At 41.3% G+C, this 23462-nt stretch overlaps 1 protein-coding gene, 1 long non-coding RNA gene and 1 pseudogene across 27 annotated transcripts in view; 1 reads left to right on the forward strand and 2 right to left on the reverse strand.

The window, feature by feature from the left end:
• Positions 1 to 21831, reverse strand: part of LOC140611841 (uncharacterized) — a 47602-nt gene extending 25771 nt beyond the window's left edge. For both annotated transcript variants that reach the window (XR_012013093.1, XR_012013092.1), the window contains exon 1: positions 21097 to 21831. This is a non-coding gene — a long non-coding RNA (uncharacterized lncRNA). The remainder of the gene's footprint in view (positions 1 to 21096) is intronic.
• Positions 5726 to 5825, reverse strand: LOC140612198 (U6 spliceosomal RNA; annotated as a pseudogene).
• A 94-nt stretch (positions 21832 to 21925) lies between the features above and the next one.
• CLASP1 (cytoplasmic linker associated protein 1) overlaps positions 21926 to 23462 on the forward strand; it is a 267443-nt gene continuing 265906 nt past the window's right edge. For all 25 annotated transcript variants that reach the window (XM_072788828.1, XM_072788829.1, XM_072788832.1 and 22 more), the window contains exon 1: positions 21926 to 22084. The gene's annotated coding sequence lies outside the window, so the exon portion shown is untranslated. The remainder of the gene's footprint in view (positions 22085 to 23462) is intronic.

Genomic DNA, 23462 nt, shown 5'->3' on the forward strand with positions numbered 1-23462 from the left:
TTTGCTTCCTAACACAGTTATACTTTTCTACTTTTTATACAAAAAAATATTTTATTTACTTATTCATGAGAGATACAGAGAGAGAGAGAGAGGCAGAGACACAGGCAGAGGGAGAAGCAGGCTCCATGCAGGGAGCCTGACGTGGGACTGGATCCCAGGTTTCCAGGATCACGCCCTGGGCTGAAGGCAGCACTAAACCGCTGAGACACCTGGGCTGCCCTACTTTTCTACTTCTTAATGTATTATTTGTACAAGCACAGTAACCAAATTTTTTTTTTAAGATTTTATTTATTTATTCATGAGAGGGAGAGAGAGTGAGAGGCAGAGACACAGGCAGAGGGAGAAGCAGGCTCCATGCAGGGACCCCGGCGTGGGACTCGATCCCAGGTCTCCAGGATCACACCCTGGGCTGAAGGCAGCGCTAAACCGCTGAGCCACCAGGGTTGCCCAGCCATAATTTCTTCAAATAGCCTAGCAAGTATCTCCAAAAAATAAAGATCTTTTCCTATATAGCAATAACATTGTTCCACTTAACAAGTTTAAGAAGAATTTTTTTTTAAGATTTTATTTATTTATTCATGAGAGGGAGAGAGAGTGAGAGGCAGAGACACAGGCAGAGGGAGAAGCAGGCTCCATGCAGGGAGCCCGACATGGGACTCGATTCCGGGTCTCCAGGATCACGCCCTGAGCCAAAGGCAGAGGCACTAAACCGTTGAGCCACCCGGGCTGCCCCAAGAAGAATTTTATTTTATTTTATTTTATTTTATTTTATTTTATTTTATTTTATTTTATTTTATTTTATTTATTTTATTTTATTTTTTAAAAAGATTTTATTTATTTATTCATGAGAGACACAGAGAGAGGGGCAGAGACACAGGCAGAGGGAAAAGCAGGCTCCATGCCAGGAGCCTGACGTGGGACTTGATCCCAGGTCTCCAGGATCACGCCCTGGGCTGGAGGCAGTGCTAAACCGCTGAGCCACACGGGGCTGCCCCCCAAGAAGAATTTTAAAAATATATTGCTCAGTCTGCATTCAGACTACTGTAATATTCCCCAAGTGGCTTTTACAGTTTTTTTTTTTTTTTTACAGTTGTTTTTTAAAAGTCTATTTAAGTAATCTCTACACCCAACATGGGGCTCAAACTCATGACCCTGAGATCAAGAGTTGTATGCTCTTCTAATTGAGCTAGCTGGGCACACCTACAGTTGTCTTTTTTTAAATCAAGATTCAATAAGGGAGGGAACCCTGGGTGGCGCAGCGGTTTAGCGCCTGCCTTTGGCCCAGGGCGCGATCCTGGAGACCTGGGATCGAATCCCACATCGGGCTCCCGGTGCATGGAGCCTGCTTCTCCCTCTGCCTGTGTCTGCCTCTCTCTCTCTGTGTGTGACTATCATAAATAAATAAAAATTTAAAAAAAATTAAAAAAAAAGATTCAATAAGGGACATATATTACTTTTGTTAGGATTCTTGAGTCTCTATCAATCTAAAAGTCTCTCTGCCTCTAAGTTTTCCCCATGACTATGACTTGTTGAAGAGGTCAGGACATCTTATTGAATGTCTCAATTTCTAGATTCATCTGATTGTTTCCTCTTGCTAATATTTTTTGGTCTTCTTCTGCCAAATTTCCTGTAAATTGGAAGTTATATCTAAATCTTGATTGGACTGATTATAAGTATTTGACAAGAACTGTTTCGTAGGTGATGCTGTTTACTACATATAACACCACACCGGGTGATACAAAATGTGTGGTTATTGCCCCTATTTACTGAGTGATTTGTGTGCAAAGGTGGTAATAGTGTCCGTTGAACAATTATGTGTATGACACCATGCAAATACTTAAAGTTTTTTCAGTTTTTCTTTTTCCATCAGACTTCCAACTAATGGTTTTGTATCTGCTAATTGTCTGAATCAACTATTTCATAAAAGCTGACAAAACTTAAGACTTTAATCATTTGTTCTATATTTATTAGCAGGCATCCTTCTCGAAAGAAGAGCTTTCCTTTATCACTTGGGAATGTTTGGTTACTCTGAGATACATTTCTAACTTGAAAAGTGGGGTAAATGCTTAATTCTTTCCCCATAATTCACATTTTAAAAATAATGGGTTAGTGGAAGTCATCTCTATACTTTGGCCAGTGGGAGCCCCCTTCAGTTTGCTCCTGAGTCCCCTTGATACAACCCTGTCTTTGAAGACTCTAGTTTTCTTCAAAAAAAGTATTCTTAGATGTGCCTTGTACATTCTCAGTTCCCAACCTGGAATCAGTCAGTCCCTGGTTCCTTTTTGTAAGGAATGATAGCAGGAGGTCAATATCTGGGTGTGGCTTGCTGTTTTGACCCTCATTCTTTTGGTGCACTAATTCTATCTTCTCCAAACAAGAACAACAGTCATAACTTTTATTTAATGTTGCATGTACACAAGGTATTTTACATATATTTATAATGTAATCAGATTATTGAGAAGTTTCACATATCAATTACATTAAGTATGAAAAGATTATTTATATGACAGAGCACACAAGCAGGGGAGCGGGAGGCAGAGGGAGATGCAGGCTTCCTGATGAGCGGGAGCCCAATGTGGGGCTTGATCCCAGGATCCCAGGATCACGACCTTAACCGAAGGCAGACACTTAACCGACTGAGCCACCCAGGAGCCCTAACATTAAGTGATTTTATTTCTTGTGTCATGTCCCTGCCTTCAACTATACTTTGACAAACCTTCCCTTCTCATGCCTAAGTGGCATTCAAGGCACCTATCATTATATTTCCATCACTTATAGTCAGTGAAACAATCTTTATTTTTCATATCTAATTCAAAGCAATCTTCCTTCCACTTCATAGACTACTGGGACAGTGTGGGCATGGTCTGCTTGACTCCTGCCTACTTGTCCCACTTTTAGGTTCTAGCTCCTTGGGTATTGGAGATGAAAAATAGATGGTGAAAAAAGGCAAATGGCCTTTGCTTTTTTTTTGAGGTGATTATTATTTTTTTAATTTTATTTAACATTTTAGAGAGCATGTGCATCAGTGGTGGCGCACAGGGCTGGGGAGAGACAGAGGAAGGAGAGAGAACTTTAAGCAGACTCCATGCCCAGCAGGGAGCCCGATACAAGGCTTAATCTCAGGACCCTGAGATCATATGACCTGAGCCAAAATCAAGAGTGGGATGTTTAACTGACTGAGCCACCCAGACACCCTAAGGTGATTTCTTTAGTGTGGTATAATTCACATATCATTAACTCTCCATTTTAAGTGTGCAATTCAGTATTTTTTTTGTATATTCACAAGGTTGTAACCATCACCATTACCTCCAGAACACTTTCATCACCCCCAAAAGAAAGGTGGTCCCCATCAGCAGTCACTCCTCTATGACTCCCAGCACCCATCCCCTCCTCTACCCCAGCCCTAGGCAACCACTAATTTACTTTCTGTCTCTTTGGATTTGCTTATTCTGGACATTACATATAAACAAAATCATACAATATTTGGCCTTTTATTTCTTTCACTTAGCATAATGTTTTCAAGGTTTACTATCTATGGTTCAGTAATTATTATATTGATAAATCACATTTTATTTGCATTAGCTGATGGACATGTGGGTTGTTTCAATTCCTAGCTACTATGAATAACACTGCTATGAACCTGGGTGTACAAGATTTTGTGTAAATATAATGCTTCTATCTAATATGTATACCCAATGTGTCTCTTGGGTATTTACCTAGAAGCAGAATTGCTGGATCATATTTTAACTCTATCTTCAACTTTTTGAGAAACTGCCAAACTTATTCAAATCAATTGTACCTTTTACATACACAGGAGCATCTTATGAGGGTTCCAGTTCTCCACATCCTCACCAACAGTTGGTATTTTCTGTTGTTTTGAAACTACAGACATTCTAGTGGATGTGTGTAGTATCTCAATATGATTTTGATTTGCATTTCCCTAATGGCTATTATCTTTTTCATGGGCTCATTGGCCATTTGCATATTTCTTTGGAGAAATGTCTATTCAGATCCTTCTCTCGTTTTTAAATTAGGTTACTTGCTTTTTTATTATTGAGTTTTTTAAAGATTTTTTATTTATTTATTTATTTATTTATTTATTTATTTATTTATTTATTTATTTATTTATGATAGACACAGAGAGAGAGAGAGAGGCAGAGACACAGAAGGAGGGAGAAGCAGGCTCCATGCTGGGAGCCCGACGTGTTACTCAATCCTGGGACCCCAGGATGGCGCCCTGGGCCAAAGGCAGGCGCTAAACCGCTGAGCCACCCAGGGATCCCCTTATAAGAGTTCTTTAAATATTCTGGATATTAGACATTCATCAGATGTATGATTTGCAAATATTTTCTTCCATTTCTTGTGTTTTTTTTTTCCCCTATTGTCCTATGAAGTGTGAAAGTCTAAAATTTTAATTTAATTCAATTTATCTTTTTTTTTAATGTTGTTTGTTTTTGGTGTCATATCTAAGAAACCATTGCCTAATATGAGGACAAGGACATTTAAGATTTATTCTTACGTTTTCTTTGTAGAGTTTTACAGCTTAGATCTTACATGTAAGTCTTTGACCTAGTCTTATTTTTTAAAGATCAGCTTTAGATTTACATGATTTTAAAAAAGATTTTATTTATTTACTTATTTGAGAGAGAGAGAGAGAGAGAGAGAGAGAGAGATCATGAGCAGAGTCTGACATGGGGCTTGATCCCAGAACCCTGGGATCATGACCTGAGCTTAAGGCATATGCTTAACTGACTGAGCCACCCATGCATCCATTTCTTACATATGGTATGGAGAAATGATTCAACTTCATCCTTTTATATTTAGCTATCCAGTTGTCCCAGAATTATTTGTTGAAAAGATTATTCCTTCCTTATTAAATTATCTTGGGACCTCATTGAAAATCAACTGAACACAGATGCATGATGCATGGGTCTAGTTCTTGATGCTTAATTGTATTCCAATGGTCTATCCTTAGCCAGTACCACACTATTTTTATCAGCTTTGTAGTAAGTTTACTATTTGATAACTTCCTATTAAGTTCCAAAAATCAGGAAGTGTGAGTCCTTCAACTTTGTTCTTTTTTCCCGATTGTTTTGGCTTCTCTTGGTCCTTTGCATTCCCATAGGAATTTTAGGATCAGTGTGTCTTGTTTCTGCAGAAGATAGTTGAGATTTTTTATAGATATTGCATTGAATCTGTGGATCATTTTTGAGGGAATCTTTTTTTTTTAAGATTTGTTTATTTATTTGAAAGAGAGATAGAAAAGGAGATGAGTGGTGGGGAGGGGCAGAGGAAGAGCAAGAATCCTTTAAGCCAGACTCCCCACTGAGCAGGGAGCCCAAAGTGGGGTTTGATCCCAGGACCCCAAGATCATGGTCTGAGCCAAAACCAAGAGCCAGCCAGCTGCTCAACCGACTGAGTCACCTAGGTGCTCCTGGAGAGTATTTTAACAATATTAAGGTTTCTGGTCTATTTATTTATGTTTTCTTTAATTTCCTTCAACAATATTCAATATGTAAGTCATCTACTCCTTTTGTTAAATCTATTCCTAAGTACTTTATTCTTGATAAGTTGTATTTTTTTTTTTTTTTACTTCATTTTCAGAGCAAATATTTTACTTCATTGGGAGCAACTGGAATCCTCTGTGATTGCTGTTGTTTTACTTAGTAACACTGCCCACAAGGCCTTCTGTGGGCAGGTATCCAAAGTCTGGATCTCTTACGGGGCACATGTGTGAGCTCTTTGAATGTCACCCTTACACAGGAGCCAAGCTAATCTTCTCTGTTTCATTCCAATTTTAGTATAGGTGCTGCTGAAGCAAGCACCGTATGAGCTCTTAGGAGGGCCCCACAGATCTCCACAGAGCGCAGTTCCCTTGGTACAGGATATCAATCTCCAGTTCCAGGGCTCCAACTTTGCCACTCACTGCCCAATGGCACATCCCATAGTTTCTTCCTGCATTTTTTTCCTTGCAGTATGCATCCCCCTTTTTTTTGGGGGGGGGGCAGCTCAAGAGAGATAGCTCAAATATAGCTAGCTCCCATTGTGTTTACTCAGTAGGTAGGGGCTTACTTTCCAAATACTGTAATTTACTACTATCAAGGTATAGTAATTAAGATGTGCATTAAGGCACAGGAATAAAAGAACAACATGACAGAACCAAAAGAAAATCCAAAGTATATGTCCCACCCTTTGGGAAAGGGTGGCATTTTCAATAAAAGGTTTCAAAACAACTGATTGTCAATTTGGAAAAAAATAAAATTAGTTTCCTACCTCACACCGCACACAAAAGTAAATTTTATGTGTATATAAAAAAATGCCTAACGGTTGTAAAAACACCAAACCTAAAAATATCAGAGGGAACTACAAGAGAATATCTTTATGACCTTGGAGTGGGGACATATTTTTTAGAAGAAACAATAAGCACACATCAAAAAGAAAAAGGTTGATAAAACTGATCATATAAGACATCATAATAAAAAAGTAAAAAATAGTATTCCAGATAGGGACAAGATACTGGCTGCAAATAGCTATGAAAGATTCATGTTCTGACTACAGAATTTCTAAAAATCAGTAATAAAAAGGTAAACTGTTCATCTAAAAAGTGACCCAGGCAGGAAGGTAGCTCCAAACTGCCAGTGAACACATGGGAAGACACTCAGTTCCGTGAGAAATCAGGAAAACAAATTAACACCATAAAGAAATGCCATTTTAGACTCTTAAATACATAGTGCTAGTATGCACACTCTCCTATTCTGCTGGTTATTTCTGAGATGTTTTTGTTAAGTTGAAGATATACATATGTTAAGACCTCATAAATGTCACTAGAGAAACTCAAGCATACAACCCACAAGTAGAAGGTTTTATAAAAATGTTTATATAGCAAGTTAAAAAAATTCCAGCAAACAAAACAAATCTCTGGAAACTCACTAGATGTCCATTTATAGGAGATTAGATAAGCGTCAAAACATTCATATAGTTATGAATACCATAGAGTACTTAAAAACAAATTAACACTCCAGCTACCCTTTTTACCTATAAGATGTATCTCAAAAACATAATATTAAGAAAGGAGGGGATTAGTTGCAGAAAGATATATACAATATTATGGCACTTATATAAAACTTAAAATATGAAAACAATACCAAATATTACTTATGGATACATTTACATATATGAAACACACAAAACCGGTATGAAAATATAAGTGCCAAATTCAGAACAGAGCGGTGGAAATGGGATCTGGCCGGGCAACACGAGGAATTCCTGTTTCTTTGTTGCATGCCTGATCCTTTGTTAAATGCAAACAAAAAATACAAACTAACTCCAAGTATTGTGAGATAGCTCTAAATTCAAGCTTCTGTAAAGTCTTCTCTTCAGTTCTAATTTCAGCATGCTGCTTCTAAAAAAGGTTGTCAGCTCTGGTGACACCATCAGTTTTTAACTTCATGACTAAAGATTCTCCTTTGTCTTGGGGAAGCCAAAGACTTGCTTCCAATTAGCCAGTCTGTACAAGAATTTCTTCCCATTTTATAATCAGTGTTTTCTTTTAAAAATGTCCCAACCGGGATCCCTGGGTGGCACAGCGGTTTAGCGCCTGCCTTTGGCCCAGGGCGCGATCCTGGAGACCCGGGATCGAATCCCACATCGGGCTCCCGGTGCATGGAGCCTGCTTCTCCCTCTGCCTGTGTCTCTGCCTCTCTCTCTCTCTGTGACTATCATAAATAAATAAAAATTAAAAAAAAAAATGTCCCAACCGTTTGCCTCATTTTCAGAGAAAGGGGCATCAGGAGCTGGATATAGGCTATCTTCTGTTAGAGGGTTCAAATTTACTTGCCAGCTAGCTTTTTAAGACTACTGAAATGGTGCTAGGATTATCGAGGTTTGGTTCTGAATCTGTCACTAAGCAGGAGCGCAAGACCTTGGGTGAATCCCTGGACAGTTGTGGACTTCAGTTTTCTCACAAACAAGAGTGGTGGATGAATGATCTCTAAGATACATTCTCCATCCAACTTTCCAAGATTCTGAGGTAGATTTTGAGGTTTGTCAAAACATTTCTTGGCTCTGAAATTCTCCTCCATCATTTCCATCAAGCTGGTTGGATAAATCCTGGTGATCTCAAATCCTTGGACAACTTTTAGGGATGCTATATTTTTCATATGCCCAAGTTGAAGATGCAGAGTCAAATTTACCCCACTTGCCATTTGCCAGGCAAATGTCCTGGCATTTCATATAGTTATAGATTAGCATTGTCTTTGTAATTTATACCAGCAATTGTCTGGTAAATCCCTTGAAGTGGTTGGTAGTCTGTAGTAAAATTTTCCTACTTTCCTCTTGCTTGACACTGAGGAATCGAATTTATTTTCTGAAGTACGGTGCAAATACTTTTTGTTTAAATTAAGATATTGTGTTATCAATGAGCAAAGAGTCCTCATGGACAAGAAAGGTAGGATCTTACCTTCTGAATTTATATAAATGTAAAATATTAAGTTCTGTGGGAGTAAGAACTGTCCGCTTCTAGTCAAACCTGTTAGTTTCAAGAGTCGGCAACTACCTGTTGCAATCAGGAATTACAGGTTAAAAGCAACTTTAGTCAGTTTAATTTACGTGGTGTTTGAATTCAAAAGAAGACTGGTAAGTGGAATTTAAATATTACACAGTTAATAGTAGGGAGGGTGCTTAATTCCAGATGACTCAGAATGCCAGGGCAGTGTGGTAGATGATGCAGAGAAATGCAGTGTGCCAAGTGCACGAGAGAAAGAGAAATTCATAGCGGGTGTGTGTGTGTGTGTGTGTGTGTGTGTGTGTGTGTGTATCATATAGCTAAATCATGCACAAGCAAAGGCAAATTTTGGGAATTGAGAAAATCAAAATACATTTGAGGATAAGAGTTTAGTGACTGTGAACAACTCATATTGTGTATGCCATGATTTACTTAGAAATTAGCTGAAGCAATAAGGAAAACTGGAAAATATGGCATGAATGTAAGGAGATTATTGAAAAGGAGAAATAGAACGTGAGTTGTTGCAAACAGCAGAAGGCAAGAGAATTTCATCCAGGAACAGGAAATTCTAAATAAATAACACCAGCTATAAAATATGGCAAACATAAATCTTATAAATAATTTTAACACTTGCTGATTTCTTAATGCATCATTTAACTTTTAAACTGCAAGCTGGCAGAGTGACAGACTCCAACTCTATTTCAAGTACTACATGATATAATTAATGTGGCAAAAACAAAAATAGAAGAAACACAATTGTGCAATTCTGGAAGAGCACAGATTCCCATGCATGACAATCAGGCATACCCTACAATTTACAATAGATGGTTGGAATTATCTCATCCTTAATACATGTGAGGAAATACAGGCAGAGATCTGTTACTTTGTTAAAACAGACATAGTAGGGCAGTTTCATTTACACATTCTGACCTACCTAATGAACTCTCTTCTCACTTTGCCAAATGACCATGAAGTATGTATGTGTGTGAGTATGCGTGATGGTCCACGTGTCAGAATAGGTCCATTTTGGGAAATATTATCTGTGAAACTCTAAGCGAACTAGTTAAAATGCAAAGATTTTGAGTTGCTTGAAATTATTAGAAAAAAATAAACCTTGTCCAAATGGGAATTACCTAAAACACCATTCCAGTTCTGGGAGTCTGAATGTCATAATGGTGAGTTTCAATGTTTTGTTTGGTTTAGCTCAAGAACATTCCCTTCATTCCTCCTCAGCTTTTCTTGACCCACCCACACCTGCTAAGTAACCCTTTTTATGTTCCATCACTGTAGGAACTATATAGTCTAACAATTTATTTTCCTTACTAAACTGACTTCCTTGAGTATAAAAACTGTATCTTTTCAGCTATGTCTATCCAGGGGCAGGTCAAGTTCCACCAAAGGAGAAGCTATTAGATAATGTAAAAATACAAGCATTTCACATTCAAAAAAGTCTCTAAATGGTTCTTTGCATTTGGATGGGTTGATCAGGTCATTGGTACAGGAGTCCGTCTGAGAACTGGCATGGACCAGTTGCTCAGGAGACCTCACCGATGGCAGCTGAAATCCCCAAACTGTCAGGTTACTTACTTTTTGGCATTGCCCTTTGTTCTTACTAAGTGTAAGGAATTGTCTTCAAAAAGCCTGAACAGATCTGGATTATGACACATTAGGCAACAGGTGATGTTTAAAGGGATCTTTAATCATTTGTTCTGCAACAGAGCTGCTCATAGAACCACCCAGATTTGTCATGCTTCTGATGGTAAAATACTGACTTTCATACTGCCTGTTACTAAGAAATGGGTTTTTCTAACGTCAATTTCACTAGTTGTGACAGTATTGGAAACTATACCTATCCTCTTCATTAAACACCTTGCCAGGTTAGGAAACTCATGAGAGGTTAGCCAGACACTTGTACTGTCTCCTTCAGTGGGTGATACTTACTAGGTAAGTCAAGTACTAAGAGAGGGAGTGGTTATAAACACAATTTAGCAAACTAGTTTCTGATCTCCTGTTTTCATCACATACAAAAGACACACCCTGTCTCTGCTCAAATATTTCTGTAAATACACAACACTTCTCTAGTAAAGAGACTACCTGTTCCCCAAGTAATGCAAATTCAGATTCCATATATGCTATGACAGATGATGACAATATGCATTGCTGCTGCTCTTCATGAATTTTAATTTCTGTAGGCATAAAATATTTTTTCCCTGAGATTACTGAAGATTAAGTAAAGCCATCTAATTAAATATAAGTACCTATTACTAAAGTATTTAAGTTAACCTAGAGTGAGAGATACTGCCTAATGGAATCATAGGAAGAAAAATAAACTTCTTACCTGGAATTTGGTGATTTGTTCATTAGGGCATGCTGTCAAAAATATGCTATTAAATATTTTAAGAATTACTTTTTTTTTTTTTTAACGATTTTATCTCTTTATTCATGAGAGACAGAGAGAGAGAGGCAGAGACATAGGCAGAGGGAGAAGCAGGCTCCATGCAGGTAGTCTGACAAGGGACTTGATCCCGGGTCTCCAGAATCAGGCCCTGGGTTGGAGGCAGTGCTAAACCGCTGAGCTACCCGGGCTGCCCAAGAATGACTTTTAAACAATTACAAAAATATATGTTGATACAATAAGATGAAGAATACAGATGTAAGTTTTTTAAATGACCAACAATTTTACTACCAACAGATAATCATTCACTAATATTTTGATGCATTTACTTTGAGTTTTCTATACCAAAGATGCATTTTATACATGAGCTGATACCTAGGGCAGGCACCATCAATCCGCTGATAAGTAGAATATAATCAGAAAACAGATAAAAAAAAGGTAGGGCTGACGATATATATATATATATATTTTAATTTTTATTTATTTATGATAGTCACACACAGAGAGAGAGAGAGAGAGAGAGGCAGAGACACAGGCAGAGGGAGAAGCAGGCTCCATGCAGGGAGCCCGACGTGGGATTCGATCCCGGGTCTCCAGGATCGCGCCCCGGGCCAAAGGCAGGCACCAAACCGCTGCGCCACCCAGGGATCCCCTAGGGCTGACGATATTAATAAAAATTGGCGCAGCGGTTTGGCGCCTGCCTTTGGCCCAGGGCGTGATCCTGGAGACTCGGGATCGAATCCCACGTCGGGCTCCCGGTGCATGGAGCCTGCTTCTCCCTCTGCCAGTGTCTCTGCCTCTCTCTCTCTCTCTCTGTGACTATCATAAAAAAAAAAAAAAAAAAAAAAAAAAAATTAAATAAAAATATCATTCTCAAAAGCTGTGGGGAAAAATCAACAAAAGGCATAAAATTATAAAGCCTGTATGCCTTTAGTGAACACTAACATCTTTTATTTGTGGATAGGACCTTGAGAGAGAATGTGACCAGCTGAGTGCAGGCACAGCCAGAACCAGAATCCAGGAACCAAGGCTTTTGGCATAATCTCCCTGCTTTTACAATGATTTTAACTGACTTTGTTATATATATATGATTGAATTTAATCATTGACAAACTGTGGCTTTGAAATGAACCTAAATGGTCTGAGATGGGAAGAATAATACCATGTTAGCTGATCCTTCTATTATTATTTTTAAAATATTTATTTATTTACTTTGGGGGGGGGGAGCACAGGGTGAGTGTGTGAGAACCTCCAGCAGATTCCCCGCTTGAGCATGGAGCCCGACTCAGGGCTTGATCTCACAACCCTGAGATTATGAGCTGGGCTGAAATCAAGAGCTGGACACTTAATTAAATGAGCCACCCAGATGCCCCTAGCAGATCCTTTTTAACCCATCCAATTTTTTTTTTTTAAGATTTCACCCATTTATTCATGAGAGACAGAGAGAGAGAGAGATTGAGAGTTGAGAGAGAAGGCAGAGACACAGGCAGAGGGAGAAGCAGGCTCCATGCAGGGAGCCTGATGTGGGACTCAATCCCAGGACTCGAGGACCATGCCCTGGGCCAAAGGCAGGTGCTAAACCGCTGAGCCACCTAGGAATCCCCCAACGCATCCAAATTGTATCTGCTAGAGATTAAGTTCATTCCTTAAGTATTTAGTCAGTATATTAGAATAGCAAGAAGCCTTAGAAGTCGTTTATAGTTTATGCACTTGTTCGTAAGATAAGAACATTGAGGCCCAAAGACAAAAGATAATTTGGTAAAGATGTTTAGCTAAGATCCCACATACTCTGGATTGACGAGTACTCCTACTTACTCTGCTTTATTTACTCTGCCTTCAATTGAACTATTCAATTGGAACAAATCTAGGCAATGGTAATTAATTACTGATCATTTCACAAAGAGAGACAATTAGAAATTATGTGCCTCCTGATGAATATATGGAGTAGTTCTGCCAAAACTCAAACTTGAATCAGAATAAGGCATAGAGTATCTAGGGGGTAGAGAATATGTTAGAGACTCCCAGCAATATAGTCAGAAAAACCTAGAATGTGGGAAATATATACGGTAAATAACTAGGTTTCTGCAGTTAATAGATATCAAGGAAATGTGAGATGGGGGGGGGGGGTTGGAATCTAAGGAGACCTAGAAGGGGTGCCTTTGTGTCTCAGTGGTTGAGCCAGGTTGTGATCCCGGGGTCCTGGGATTGAGTCCTGCATCAGGCTCTCCACACAAAGCTTGCTTCTCCCCTGCTTGTGTCTCTGCTTCTCTCTGTGTGTCTCTCATGAATAAATAAAATAAAACCTTAAAAAACATAAAGAGACCTAAGAGATAAAGAAATAACTCAAATGCAATGTATTGGCTTTTGGATCCTGATTTGCACAAACTGTAAAAAAAAAATTGTAAGACAGGTTCATTAATACTAAGCTTATAGAAATAAAAAGGATCATAAGGGAATAGTATAAACAACTGAATGCCAACAAATTAGATAACTTAGGTGAAATGGATACACTCCTAGAAAGACGGAAAGTACTGAAATTGACTCAAGAAGAAATAGAAAATCTGAACAGATCTATAACAAGAGATTAGCAATAAAAGAACAAAAAAGCAAAATAAAACAAAAATACGCACAAAGAAAAGCCACGGCCCAGAAGGCTTCACTGGTGAATTCTACAAAACATTTAAGAAAACAATATTTGTCAATACTTTCTAAACTCTTCCAAAAAACACACAAAGAACCAAAAAACTGAAACAGAAGAGGAGAGCATATTTCCCAACTCATTCTGTATGTCCCTATTACTATGACATCAAAAACAAAGATATCACAAGAAAATTAAAGACTAGTATCCCTTATGGGTATAGATGTAAAAGTCTTTAATATGCTAGCAAATCAAAATTCGGCAACATATAAGAAGGATCATAACACTATTATCAAGTGGGATTTATCCCAGGAATGGAAAGTTGGTTTCACATCTGAAAATCAATAAATGTAATATACTATATTAACAGAATAAAGGACAAGTCACACGAGCATCAAAACAGACACGGAAAATGGATTTGACAAAATCCCAAAGCCTTTAATAATGATAAAATACTCAATAAACTAAGAAGAATAAAAGAAAACATGCTCTATCTGATAAAGGCTATATATAAAAACCTCACAGCTAATGTCATATTTAATGATAAAAGACTGAATGCTTACGATCAGGAAAAAGACAAGGAAGTCCACTCTTAACACTTCAACATTGTATTAGAGGTTCTAGCTGGAAAAAATCAGTCAAGAAAATGTAATAAAAGTGATACAGACTGGAAAGAAAGAAGCAAAAACAGTATCTATTTGCAAATGACATAATTTTGTTTCCAGAAAATGCTCAGGAATCCACTACAAAAATAATCAATGAGTTTAGGAAGGTTACAGGATTCAAGGTCAATATGCAAAAATTAATTGTATTCCTATATACTTGCAATGAATAATCTGAAAATGAAATGAACAATTCTTATACTAGGAAAACTACAAAACATTGTTGAAAGCAACTAAAGATGATCTATTTTTTTTAAAGACTATATTTATTCATGAGAGATAGAGACACAGAGAGAGAGGCAGAGACACACGCAGGGAGAGAAGCAGGCTCCCTGTGGGGAGCCTGATGTGGGACTTGATCCCAGGACTCTGGGATCATGACCTGAGCCAAGGCAGATGTTAAACCACTGAGCCACCCAGGTGCCCCAACTAAAGATGATCTAAATGAATGGAAAAACATTCCATGATTATGAATCAAAAGACTTAATATTACTAAGATGGCAATACTCTTCAAATTTATTTCCAGATTCAGTAAATTCCTATCTAAATCACAACTGCATTTTTTCTTTCAGAAATGGACAAAATGATTAGAAAATTTATATGGAAATTCAAGGAATCCCAAATAGCGAAAACAACTGGAGAGAAAAAAAAAAAAAATCGAAGGACTCATATTGCCCAATTTTACAAACTAAAAAGCTACAGTAATTGAAACAGTTTGTACTGGCATAAAAATACACATATACATTGGTGGAATAGATTTAGAGTCCAAAAATAAATCCATATATTTATAGTCAATTGGTTTTGGACAAGGATGCCAAGACAATGCAAAGGAGAAAGAATAGGCTTTTCAACAAACGGTGGTGGGACAACTGGAAAGCTATATGTAAAAGAATGAAGTTGGACCCCTACCTTAAACCATAAATAAAAATGAAAATAGATCAAAGATCTATATGTAGGAGCCAAAAGGGTAAGACTCTAAGAAAACGTAGGATTACACAATGGTTTCCTAGATAAGATACCGAAAATACAGCAACAAAAGAAAAAGAAGATAAATTGGACACTAAAATGACAACCTTGTGCTTTGGAGGATATCATCAGGAAAATGAAAAGACAACCCACTGAATATGAGTAAATATTTGCAAATCATGTATCTGCTGAGGGACTTAAATCTGGAATATATAAAGAACTTTACAGCTCAATAATAAAAAGGACAACATAATTTAAAAAGTAGGCAAAGCATCAGAATAGGCAGTTCTCAGATGAGCTATACAAGATGGCCAATATGCGACAAAAAGATGACTGACGTCATTAGTCATCAGGGAAATGCAAATCAAAACCACAGTGAAATAGCACTATACCCCCAGTAGAATAGGTATAATAAAAAAGACAGATATTAACAAGTGTTGGTGAGGATGTCTCCACTAGAACCTTCATATCCTGTTTGTAGGAATATAAAATGGCAGCTTCACTATGGAAAGAGCCTGGCCATTCCTGAAAAGATTAAACATACAGTTATTATATGATTCAGCAATTCCAAACCTAAGAAGATATTTAAGAAAACTGAAAACATATTTCCACAGTGAAGTCTTGTAATAGATGTTCATTGCAGCATTATCTACAACAGCCAAAAAGTAGTCCGAACAACCCAATGTCCATCAAGTAATGTGTGGATAACAAATGTGTGGATAAAAAAATTGTGGCACATACATATGTTTTGACAATAAAAAGGAATGAAGTACTGTACTGCCACATGCTATAATATAATATAGATGAACCCTGAAAACATGGTAAGTGAAGGAAGCCAGTCAAACATATATATTACATGACTCCATTTATATGAAATGTCCAGAAAGGGAAAATTCATAGTGACAAAAAAATAAATTGATTGTTGCCTAGGGCTGATAGGTTGGGGAAAAATGGGTAGTGAGTACTGATAGGTATAGGGTTTCTTTTTGGGCTGATGAAGCTGTTCTACAATGGACTGTAGGGGTGCTGGGGTGGCATAGCCAGTTAAGCATCCAACTCTTGGTTTCAGACTCAGGTCTTGATCTCTGGGTTGTGAGACTGAGCCTTGTGTCAGGCTCTGTGCTCAGCATGGAGTCTGCTTCAGATTCTCTCTCCCTTTCCCTTGCCCCTCCTGCTGATGCTTTCTCTAAAATAAATAAATCAATCTTAAAAAAAAAAAAGAATTGTTAGTGATGATTGTATAACTCTTTGTATTAGACTGTTGAATTACATACTTTAAATGGATGAATTGTATAGTATATGAATCTCAGTAAACCTGGTAGCAAAAGAATTATGAGACAATTAAGGAAATGTGAGGTTTGGGTAGACCATGATACTAGGTGTTGTTAAGTTTTGAGGTATGATGATGGTATTCAGGTTATATTTAAGGGAGAATCTTACCTTTAAAAAAATCCTAAAATACAAGTAATTTAAAAATTATTCTCTTGACCCTACCTATCCCTTGAAGTTTCACTCTACTTTTCAACCCCTACTTCCTGTGTCCAATTATCTATCCTTCCTCTTTCCAATTCTGTTCCTACCACTCTCTTTTGAACCCATTCCAATCAGGCTTCCATCCTCACCACCCCAATGTTATGGCAATAGTCAATTAAAGCCCATTAGCAATTGACTTGGTTGCTCTTCCTGGTTTCCCTTTATTTCAGTGGCTGACCTTTCTGTCTCCTTTACTGGTTTCATTATCATCTCAGTCTTTACAGGCTAGAGTGCTCCAGGGCTCAGTCTTTATTTAAATTTGTCAAATTTTTTCACTCTGGCTTTGGTGGAACTATGGTGATTGGCGGCAGAAGGAATCACATGTCAAATATCTTAAATAAAAATTTTATTAACTTTGTCAAATATCTTAAATAAAAATTTATTAATTTAAAAAAAAATAAATTTGTCAAATTTTTGTCTACACTTACTATCTAGATGATCTCATGGCTTTTAATACTCTTTTGTGCTTGTGTCTCCCAAATTTACATATCCATCCTAGACCTTTCTTCTGAACTCCAGATTCCAAATATCTAACTGTCTTGGTATTTCTATGTGCTAATAGTCATTTCAATGTTGGTTTTATTTTATTTTATTTTTTTTTTCAATGTTGGTTTTAAAATAGACTCCATATCCAGCATGGAGCCCAACATTGGGTTTGAACTGATGGCCCTGAGATTAAGGCCTGAGCTAAGCTCAAGAGTTGGACACTTAACAGACTAAGCCACCCGGGTGACCTTTAATAGGTATTTCAAACTTAACATCTCCATAGCTGAATTTATTGCTTCCCATTCCCAATCTGCTCCTTCCGGATTCTGCCATTCAATAAATGGCAACTCCATTCTTTAAACTGTTCAGTCAAAAATATTGGGAATCCCCTTAACTACCCTTTTGCTTACATCCTATGTCAATCAATTTATTAAACCCCGTGTACCATCCTGTCTGAATATATCCAGACACCTCACCATTCCACTGCTTGCACTTTTCCCTAGCCACCACTGTCTCACTTGCAGAATTGCAAGAGCTTCCTAAACGGTCCCTCTTACTTCCCTACAATCTATTCTCAAAAGTCCCTTACTCCCTAAACAGTCTATTCTCAAAACAGAAGCTAAAGTAGTTCTTTAAAAATAAAGTCACTTTACTTCTCTGCTCAAAATCTTCCAATGGCTTCCCCTCTCAGTAAAAACCAAAATTCTTACAATGCCCTGTAAATCCCTACACAATTTGGCATCCTGTTACCTCTGACCTCATTTCCTACTTTTCCCCTGCCACACTCTGCCTCTGTCATTCTGGCCTTCTTTCTGTGCTTAGAATATAGTAGACATCCTCCTCCCTCAGAATGATTTCTGCACTTGCCGTTTTTTCTACCTGGATGGCTCTTCTCCCAAGATGGACATTTCTCCCTTCTTCAACTCCTCCGGATCTGTACTTTCTCAGTGGGCCCTCCCTGCCACCAGTCCTATTTAAAAAGAAACCTCTTTCCCTATCCTCAGCACTTCTTTCTCCTTTACTGTTTCATTTTTTCCCCATAAATACTTATCCTACCTGACATAGTTTATATTTACAATTTTATTTTCTATCTCCTATGAGAATATGGGTATCTGCTTTGCTAAGTGTTTGGCACACAGTTTGTACACAATATATCTAAGTGTATGAATGCTACTTAAAATGTACTTATATTCTCTGCTTTACTGGTTAATTGGTGCTAGCTTCATAAGAGTTTGGGCATGTATCCCTGAGGAAGATGAGACTGATTGAATAGAAACACTGTCCACTCAAGACTATGGTATCTATCTTTGTAAGGGAGACCAAAGCAGAGAGTGGGAATTCTACAGGTTCAGATTTCAATTAGGGTCTTGGTACCAGTAAGTCATGTGACATTGCGCTAATCATTTTTCCTTTCTGGCCATTTGTTTCCTCCCCTGCCAAATGTATCATTGTTTTGAATGGTCCTATAGGGTTTTTGAGAATGTAAAATGAAGATGAAATGTTGAATAGGTGGGATCCCTGGGTGGCGCAGCGGTTTGGCGCCTGCCTTTGGCCCAGGGCGCGATCCTGGAGACCCGGGATCGAATCCCACATCGGGCTCCCGGTGCATGGAGCCTGCTTCTCCCTCTGCCTGTGTCTCTGCCTCTCTCTCTCTCTCTGTGACTGTCATGAATAAATAAATAAAATCTTTAAAAAAAAAAAATAAACCCTCTGTCCTAAGAGAACTTTAAAAAAAAAAAAAAAAAAAAGAAATGTTGAATAGGAAATGTGTCTTATTACTTTCTCTAGTACATACAAAGATACACTTACTTGGCATTTTAGATTTTTTTAAAGAAGACTGTGTTTATTTATTCATGAGACTGAGAGAGAGAGAGAGAGAGAGAGAGGCAGAGACACGGGCAGAGGGAGAAGCAGGCTCCATGCAGGGAGCCAGACATAGGACTCGATCCCGGGTCTTTAGGATCAGGCCCTGGGCTGAAGGCGGCACTAAACCGCTGGGCCACCCTGGCTGTCTGCATTTTAGATTTTTTAAAGGTAATGAACATACCTCGAATGAAATCACAGAGTCCTTTTAGGGACCTGCAGATCATGCCATTTTGCTGTGTTAAGCCGTTATAAGACCAGTAATTTGACTGTGAAAGCGCTTGATGTCAGCCAGTTCTTTCTCTTGTGAAGACTCACTCTGAACATTTAAATTGTTTTCTTTCAAAATCTTTATCCTTCAATTGGTAAGTAGTCAGGGCCCATGGGTGTCTGGCTCCCATGGGAATTTTGTTTCCTAATGATTTATCTGTATGTGTGGTTGGTGAGTCTCCTGTAGCCCATCTGTAACCCAGAACCTTGATTTTTCTCACTGGTAAATGTGAATAATAATTGGCTCATGTTTATTTTGATGGATTCAATGACATATCAATACTTTACATAAAGCAGTAGTACAATGCCTAGGACATCTTAAAGCCTCGATAAATACTCTGTATAAATACGTATTGGGCTTCCAGTGCCAGGTCACTTCCTAAAACAGTTCTTTTACCGTATTATTATCCCCAGTCCAGGACTTGAAAAGTATAGCTTTCTCTACTAGTTTTCTTTTCTTTTCCTTTTTTTTTTAATTTTAAGATTTTACTTATTTATTCATGAGAGACACACAGAGAGAGAGAGAAAGAGGCAGAGACACAGGCAGAGGGAGAAGCAGGCTCCATGAGGGGAGCCTGATGGGGGACTCGATCCCGGATTCCAGGATCAGCCCTGGGCCGAAGGCAGACGCTCAACAGCTGAGCCACCCGGGTGTCCCTCTACATGTCTTCTAAGTCCTCCTCATTCTATTGAAAGCAGTCCCAGGGATGTTTGTACACCCATGTTCACAGTAGCATTATTCACCACAGTTAAAAGGTGTAAGTGGGCAGCCCGGGTGGCTCAGCGGTTTAGCGCCGCCTTCAGCCCAGGGCGTGATCCTGGGGACCCGGGATCGAGTCCCACATCGGGCTCCCTGCATGGAGCCTGCTTCTCCCTCTGCCTCTCTCTCTGTGTCTCTCATGAATAAATAAATAAAACCTATTAAAAAAAAAAAGATGTAAGTAACCCAACTATCTATCCCGGTATATAAACGCAATGGAATATAATTCAGCCTTAAAAAGGAAGACAATTCTGACACATGTGACATTGAAGAATCTCCAGGACCTTATGCTGAGTGAGATTCGCCAGTCACAGAGACAGACGCTGTTATGATCCCCCTTACAGGAGGTACCCGAGTTGTCAAGTTCAGAAACATAAGCAGAATGGTGGTTGCCAGGGCTTGGGGGTAGTGGGGAATGAGTTAACAGGTCCAGAACTGCAGCTTTAGAAGATGAAGCGTTCCAGAGACGGCTGCACAGCAATGTCCCTGCGCTTAACTCTACTGACCTACGCAGTTACGAGTGGTTAAAACCGTCAATTGTGTTATGTGTATGTTACCATATTAAGTAAAAAAAAAAAAAAAAAAAAAAAAATTCCCATCCTGTTTTTCAGACCTTCCTTTCTACGCTGCCCCCGTATTCCCCCCCCTCTCCCCCCCCCAGCCTCGGTCCTAAGGAGCTTCTCCTCCGGGATGCTTTCATCCTCACTCTTCATTTTCAGGTTGTCGGCGCTTCCGCCCAAGCCGGTGGCCTCGCCTAGACCCACGCCCCGCCTACGCCTTCAGACCGGGGGCCTCAGCGAGCACAGCCGCGGAGCCCCGCGCAGCAGGGGCGTCACCTCGCCGTTCTCGCGCCTCTCCTCACGCGAACACCCTCCGCCACCGCGGAGCTCGGCGTTCACGAGCTGCCCGGGAAAACTCAGTGCGCGGGGCATCGAGCGTGAGGGAGGGCGACTCGCTCCCGGAGACGGATTTCGTCGACGCAGCGTGTAATTCCAGGCACAAACTCTCAGTGTCGAATTACCTGCGAACACAGGGGCTTGACACGGCAAAAGTGCGGGTCCGTCGGGTCCTCAAAGGCGGCCCTATTACTCGCACACTTTTCTACCCTCCGAAACACGCTCTCACGTGTCATCGAAAGTAATGCGAGAGGGAAGACAGAACGAGCGTTACTTGCGGGGGCGCTCCGCGAAGAGGGGCTGCGGCCGGCCTCCCGGGGAGCCTCCGAGGCCTCCGCGCCGACGGCTCCGCTCCCGGGAGCGCCGCGCACCGTTCCGAGTTGTGCTTCCGGCTCAGGCGCCGGCGCCCGGCGGAGCAGGGAAGCGGGGACGGACGCCAGCCGCGGTACGGAAAGCCGCAGGGCACAATTCCCTTCATCTCGGTCGCCCCGTGGTGGGGGCGGGACGCGCGTAACCCAGAAGGGGAAGTCCGTTTCCGGCAGGCATTAGACCCCGACCGCAGGAAGTCCCGGCCGGACGGCTTTTATCCGGGCTTTCCCGACTCCCTCTCAACTCTATTCTTTGCGCTCCTGCTTTGTGGTTCTCTGTCTCCGCGGCTCTCACATCCGAGCCTCGTGGCCTAGCCTGAATTTTGCCGCAACTTCCCAGAGGCCCCAGAGGCCCCAGAGGCCCCCGGCTCACACTTCCCTTAAAGAACCTTTACCCTACGGGTCCCTACCGGGGTCAATTAACGTTCTCGGAGGGGGAAAGAGCTCCCGGGCTTTGCAGCTCCCGAAGCCCAGGGCGGCCGGGCCCGCGCCTGCGCCTGCGCCTGCGCCTGCGCGGGGCGTCACCATAGAGAGCAGCCGCCTCTCTGGTCTTGGTTTGCGCTCTCTATGGTCCAGCCGGGTTGGTGGCGGTAAAAGGGAGACCGCACTGCGCAGGCGCTCTCGGCTTCTTTTTTTTTTTTTTTTTTTTTTTTAATCCCCGCACCAGGCGCTTAACCTCATTGGGGTGGAGGAGAAGGCGGCGGCTGTCTGGTCTGCAGCGGCAACAGTAGCGAATAATACGGCGGTAAGTACCGGGTTAGGGCGAGGGTCTTTGGCCCGAGCCCTCCGAGGCCCCTGCGCCATCGCCTGCGGCGGGGGCGCCGGGTCTGGTGGGGGCGAGGTCCGGCGCTGTCATCGGCTCTCGGGGGCACTTTGGGGGGAGGGGGCGGCCCTCGGGTGGGGGCCGGGCGGGGAGCGCGGTGGGAGGGTTGTTGATCCGGCCTGCGGGTCGCTCGCCGACCCCAGGCTGCTCCGCAGGGGGCGGAGGGGGTGGCCGCGGGGTCGGCGCGGCTTTGTGTGCCCCGGTCCCCGTCCCCCGTCCCCCGTCCTCGCGCGGACCCCACCCTGGGCCCCTTCCTGACCCGGGTCCTCCGCGCGCCGTGGAAGGAGCCAGCCGAGCGGCCGGCCGCGTCTGAACAGAGCCCGGGATTTCGAGGGGAGGGGGCGAGGGAGAAGCGCACCGCCAGTCCTCGGCGAGTGATGGGTGTGGAGAAGGCTCCGGAGGGAAGGGGTGCCGGGGAGCGGGCGGCCGGGGCGCGCAGCCGGGCCAGACAAAAGCTGCGCGAGCGGCGCCGAGCCGGGCCGGGCCGGGCCGAGCCGGGCCGGGCCGGGGCCGGGGCCGGCGGGATGCGCAGGGTCCCTCGGCCCCCGGGCCCGCGCAGAGCTGCCTCCCCGAGCGGGGACGGGGACCCCGACGAGTGCTGAGTTAAGCCTTGTGCAGCCTCCTCAACTTGCCTTTGTTGTTCTTCGGTATCGGCAGAGCCGCTCTGACGGGGACGAGTGTGTGGTCTTGCACGTTAGCCGGGTCGGGTACAATGGAGCTAATCGAATTTTGCTTTCCCTGTTCCGAGCCGCTCGGATGAGTATGGGGTTTTCCAGAGTCTTAACTTATTACATAATGTCATTAAGATAGTTGTGTTGATTCCTAAGATTAAAAACAACAACAACAACAAAAACTTAGGCGGAGCCTTTTGAAGCATGTTTTGTTGCATCCGGATGAATTTCTCTCTTGTGGTGGGGGTTCGTTCGTTAGATCCTGACCGTTCATGGAACCTGTGAGTTCTTTAATCGGGAGACTTTGATTTGTAGATGTGGCAGCCAGAGCTTTTGGGTTCTCCAGTCCTTTGGGAGGCGGTGATGCAGAAGAGTCAGAAGCGAGAAATAGTTGCATGCTGCCATGTGCCTTGTCCCCTGTTCTGGTGCCACAGTCCCGCATAAATTCTAGCTTTGGAGATTGTTGCTTTTATTACTGTTATTATTTGTGACACTCACTGAGCCCTTGGCATGAGGGATCCTGGACAGTGGGCTCCTTTTGCTCATAAAGGGAGTGGGAGAATAGTAACATTGATGCAGAGACATTATTGATAAAAACAAAAACCACAATGTCCCAGAATTAGTGCATA

This window comes from Canis lupus, chromosome 20, assembly GCF_048164855.1.
Source record: "Canis lupus baileyi chromosome 20, mCanLup2.hap1, whole genome shotgun sequence".
In the NCBI taxonomy this organism is placed as follows: Eukaryota; Metazoa; Chordata; class Mammalia; order Carnivora; family Canidae; genus Canis; species Canis lupus.